Source organism: Microtus oregoni, unplaced genomic scaffold, assembly GCF_018167655.1.
Source record: "Microtus oregoni isolate MIOR12 unplaced genomic scaffold, Mior012 000031F_ref0000149, whole genome shotgun sequence".
In the NCBI taxonomy this organism is placed as follows: Eukaryota; Metazoa; Chordata; class Mammalia; order Rodentia; family Cricetidae; genus Microtus; species Microtus oregoni.
This window is the reverse complement of record NW_024543090.1, coordinates 20,212,527-20,218,215: the sequence shown is the minus strand read 5'-3', so window position 1 is coordinate 20,218,215 and position 5,689 is coordinate 20,212,527.

Genomic DNA, 5,689 nt, shown 5'->3' with positions numbered 1-5,689 from the left:
TCCTTCCTGCTTCCTCGTCTCCAGCCAATCAGCGGCGCGCCCCTCGGCAAGCTCCGCCAATCAGCCGCCCCGCCCTGCGCTGGCCCCGCCAGCCAATCCGGCCTTCGGCTCCCCCTCCCGCTTTCCAACCAATCAGAATCGCGGGTCGGTCGTCCCGACGCAGGGGGCAGCACGAGGCGGCCGGGGGAGGCGGTGCGGGGAGTGGTGGGGCCTGGGGGGAGGGGTACGATGCCAAGGGTGGTGGCGGGGGGGGGGGGGGGGGGGGATGATTTTCTTTGCCGGCTTCTTGGGTTTTCTGCTCGTCTTCGGAGCCTGTGCCGGTATCCCATGGTGACCTGACCCTGAAGCTCCAGCCCCTCAGCTGCAGACCCCCTGAGAAATCTTAGCTCGCCCCCCGCCCTGACCGTCACCCTTCTACATCCCTCTTCCCTGGTAACCTCTCTAAGCACCCGCTACAGTAAACTGCGGGCCGAGGGACACCCCACCCTCCTCAGGCTGCTGCCCCCGGGGCAAATCTTGTAGAAGACCAGCCGAAAAATCAAGCAAGAACAACACCCCCTTTAATGCTGAAAGGGCCCCAGACTCGCGCGAAAGGGCCCCGACTGCTGAGAAGCCCCTCCCGCCCTTGCCTCATCTTTCCGACTTCCCTGCTTGCCACGTCTCCTTTCCTTCCTAGCAAGGTCGGTCCTGGCTCGGTAACCCCTCACCCGCATCTCTTTTTCCTCTTTCTGCCCTTCACCTACCGCCCCCCACCCCGGCTCCCAATTTGCCCTCTTTCAGAAGCCGAGTGTGGAACCCTCATCCATTTCTAGCTGACAGCAGAGCACGGTCTGTGAGTCCTTGACACCCACACACCCTCTTCCACCACCGCGGGGAACATCAGAGCTCTCCGAGGGAGGGCGAAAGGGGCGGGCAGCCCAACAGGCGCGGCTGGACACCTTCCTTGGCGTCCCCAAGCCAGCGTAGACCCAATGCAGACACTTACCTAGCTTCCCCATAGTCACCTTCTGCTGTGGCTCCGTCTCTCACACCCACAGACGTGCTTTTCCAAGCCTGAGCACGCTCTCGGGGTCAGCTGGGTGGGTGGGCACAGCAGGCTGAGGTCATACGAAGGGGTGGGAGGTCCCTATGAGGTGCGGGAAGGAACCGTGTCCTGGACACCTTGTCGCGCCAGAGCCAGCCCAGGACTTCACTTCAAGGAGCTGTAATGTGCACACAGTAGGTTCTTGAGAAATCCTTGAGAGTCCACCCCTGAACAAAGCCTCATTCCCAATTCAGGCGGGGGAGGGGCGCTTAGGGAGGTAAAGAAGCAGGAGCAGAAAGGGTAGTGTCAAGTCACCCGAGCCTGGGAGCAGCCGGGGAGGGGCTGGGCCCTGGAACGCCTAGGGCAGAGAAGCGCCCAGAGTGCTGCTGAGGAAGCCTGGTTAGTAAGCAGGAAAAACCGAGCCTTAAAGAGTGGCTTAGGGGCTCCTCCTGCCCTATATCCTGTGCCCCACCTCTCCCAGACCATGCTACTGAAGCACTGACCCAGGCAGCTTTGAAGGGAACTGGGGCTGCCAGTCTCTGTGGCTGGGCAGTAGCCTCCCTCGCAAAAAGAAAAAAGAAAAAGGCAGTTCATTTGCTTCCAGAACTAGCTGGAGGACCCCCAGACTATCTACAGGGCATGGTTTACCAAGGCCATGCTAAACCGTGGTGCACAAACTTCTCAAAGGGCCAAACTCTCTTAGGACCACTACCCTTTTGTCTGCTTCCCATCATTAGGGAAGGCAACATCTCAGACCTTGGAAAGTAGGACCCTGAAGGACTTTTTTCTTCCTTCCCAAGGCAAAGATTCCCAACAGTCCTTCCCAGTACACACAGGCCAGCCCTACTGTCCATCTCACAAAATTAGCCCCTCTCCTCGGCCAAGTCCATTGTCGTGTCTCACGGTAGACCTCAGTCCTCATCAGATCGGGAGTAGAAGGCACCTAAATGACTGCTGAAGCTCCCGAAGGTTGAAGCAGGAGAGGGGATAAGGCGGGATAAGGGGACATAGCTGCTTTATCTCTGATAGTGGGGGGACTGGGACTGAGAATCAGGAAAGATAGGTCACAGGGAAGGATACTCAAGTGGCAGGCCACTTTCAGCATGAGAACGGACAGAGCAACATTGCTGGCGTGGGCTTCTCCATGACACCTTCAGGCTAAACCCCGTGGCCCTGGTATTAGAGGGCAAGAGTTGACATCTCTGGGACCCAGGTAGGAGGGAACAGAGAATCCCGACTGTGGAAGAGGCAAAGCCCCCAGGAGCTACTTAGACTGCCCAGCCTGCTCCATCGCCAAAGGAACTCTGTCCTCAGAGCTTTCCCTGTGGGCGGCTGGCTCTTTTGCCCCAGGTGGCTCAGGCTCAGTGGGCTGGGGGGAGGGGGGCAGCACTGGCTTGCTAAAGGCACTTGATGTTCCTCCTTTAGCAGCCCACTGATCTCCTGGGTCCCCTTCTCTCTCGCTTTTTAAAGCTGGCCAACAAGTCAGCTAAGAGGAGGCCAGGGTTATTATACAGGCTGCTTGTACCCCAAAGGGACCTTCTGGCCTCCTGTCCTCTCTCACTCCATTTTCAGGAACCTCTGCATCTGGTCCATCTTCCTTCCCAATCCAGAGCCTCTCTGAAAAGGCTCCAGCTCTCTTAGTTTTTCCAGCCTTTCTTTAGAGCATGCTGCTCCCATCCCACTCCACCAGAACAGCTGTGCCAGTGCCTGGGGGCTGTCACCTTTCCTCTCTCTGGCCAAAAAAGGGTTTGTCACTTGGCCTGGAAAGAGGAATGGATCCATCAGGGCTCCACGACTATCTACCCCCACCCCTGCTCACCGCAGCCCGCAGAAGAGGCTTGCTCTTTACCTAAGCACCTCCCGACCTTTCAGTAAGGGTTAGCTGCCTCGGAGCAGAAGAGCCGAGGAGATGGATGCCTGGAGGAGAACATCCAGGGCCAGAGAGAACGTGCTGCATACCCCTCCCCCACCAAGTACAACCAGACTGACAGCAGGGACAGACTGGCTGCTCTGTCATCCCCAGTTCAGCCGCGAAGCACCTCCCCCCAACTGCCGCTGCAGTCCCAGCAGACCGCCTGCCCTGAGAGATCCAGCCACCTGGCACGGGCAGGGCACCCAAGCCCGCAGCGAAGTTTCTGTGAAGGTGGCACTGACCACTTTCACCTGCCTCGATGTCATGCCCAGGTGTCGCCTTTCCCGGTGTAGACAGGCAGCCCGCCTCTGCCTCTCCTCAGAACGTCCAAATTCCAGGTCCCAGAACTCTGAGCAACCTGGCCCCTAAGCTCCACTGGACAAGATGAAGGACAGGCTCTCTTGTGCAGGGACACCTTGGCATGGATTAAATTTTATGCCACTTGCCCCCCCCCCGCCCCCGGCAAATGAAGCCCCCTTTTGCTGGGACCCGCTCCCTCTTCAGAGGGGTCAGAACACCCCTCCTAAAGGGACTTCCGGAAATTATTTGCCCTCAGGCAAAGCCAAGTGTAGAACTCTGGTTTTTACCTGCTGTGGGCTCTTTCCCTAGGGATAGGAGAGTCAGAAGTACTCCCTTTCTAACTAAGCCGGAGGGGACAGGCCCCCTCCTGCCACCAAGAAGCCAGTTGTTGAGTGCCCATCAAAAAGGATCGTTTCTCTTCCCTAAGGACGCCTATTGCCACAGGCTGGGTCCGGATGATCGGGGGTCTGAGTGGGACCAGTCTTCGCACAACCCGCATGCGCTCAGACTTTGGGGGCCGCATGCCATGGTGCTGTGTCCAAAACCCCCATCTGTCCAGCGCTAGCCTCCAGATTGCTAGCCAGGGAAGTCTTTGCAGCTGCCCCTCCCAGCGAAAGCTGTTTCTGCATTCTCCTTCCCTTTGACACTGGACTCCTACCCTCGTTGGGTCCCCGGCCTTCCCCTTAAGCTGCATTCTCCACCCCTCACCCGAGTTGCTTCCCTGCAATGCCGACAACTGCTGCTTACACCTATTTCAGGCTCCTTCCTCCCCTAGTCGGCGTCCCTGGGGTCCGCCTGCACCCCCACCCGTCAAGGGATGGGGGGATGGGCACACCTCAGCTCCCTAGAGCGCAGTAAAGCTGCTTCTCCTCTCCGCCGCCTACCAGGCACCTAGGTTCATCCAGCCCTTAAGGCTAGAAGGTTGTTGGTGGGGGGAGGGCATAAATGGCGGAGAGGGGCCCGAGGGCACTTCAGCCGGAGAGGGACAGTCACAAGTCGCCTTCACTAAAGCCACCTCTTCTGCATTCTCCCTTCGCCGGCGGAGGGTAGACACCGCTGGGGGAGGGCTTTCCTGAAGCTTGGGAGCCCTCCAAGGCCCCCACCCTTGCCACTCCCTGGAGGAAAGACTCCCCCCCCCCCAGGACTGGAGTAGTGAGCCCCCTCCTCCCCCCTCCGTAGCTGCAGCAGCCTCCGGCTGAGGTCAGGCTCCACCTCCTTTCTCCGGATGGAGAGAGCTGAGGGTTGTTTGTTGTTGGGGTGTGTGATAGAGAAGGTTCGAGATCACCTGGCTGGGTGGGCACGCCTCTGAGAGTCGGAGCTGAGCCGGGTGGGCTGCGTTAGGCTGGAGCCTGTCCTAGAGGGCGAAGTACTAACCTACCCCCGCCCCCGTCCCAGGGTTCGGGCTGGGCAGCCCGGTCGGCCGCTCGGGTTCTGTGCGCTCACGGCCCCCCACCCCCACCGCGCTCCATCCCTTAGGGAGTGATCGGAAGGTCCCAAGGCAGAGGCCAGTCGGAGAGTGACTTCCTACTTTCAAGATGCTTCCAGTCCGGCACCCGGATGGGTTGTGGGTAGAGGGAGGAGGAGACTGAAAACTAACTTTCTGTGAACATCGTGTAATGGCTGCTGGGGAGGGGCAGGTGCCAGAGTCTGTTCCCGGGTGTGGGGCTGGGGAAAGGTGCGGGCATTCTGACAAGAGTCCACAACGCGAGCTGCTTTTGCAAAGGAGGCGACTTTTTTTTTTTTTTTTTGACAGACCTTCAGGAGCTGGGAAGATGAGGACTCCGGCGGCAAGGGTCTCGCCTTTTAGCATGGGTAGAGATCTGTGAGACCCGCTCAGAGCTGGAGAACCTCTGGGACCACTCAAGTTCTCCCCTGCCCCAGAGGCGTTGGGGAGCACTCTAGATCATTCTAGGAAAAGAAACTCTGGGCCTGAGATCCAAAACGCAAACCAACGGAACAATGCTATGCTTTCAAATAGGGGCAGTATGGTAGCCCCTCAGTTTCCTCCTAGCTTTACTTTTGGGTCTCACCTTCTTTCCCAGGTAGGAACTAGGTGGAAAGGGTCCCTCCTGGGGCACAGACCCCCTCAAAAATGCTGCCAACCCTAAGTGCCCGCCATACCCGGGAAAGGCTGAGAAAGGCAAAGGCAATTTCATTCTCCCCTCAGAGGCAGTCAGCCTTGCTAGCCCCAAACTGTTGATTACTGGAGCACCTACTGGAAAAGATATCAACATGGAGACCAAAAGCGCTTCTCCTCACCCTATTTGAAATTAGAACTCTCAAGCCATAAAAATCATAGAGAGACCACTATGGTGGCAAGCACACTCCTCTAATTCCATTCGGTGGTAGGAAGAGGCAGCTTCTTTGAAACCAGCACGGTTTACATAGTGAGTTCAAGGCCAGCCAGGGCTACTAAAAAATATGTAAATGGAGAAAAGTGAATTGGTTCCTCC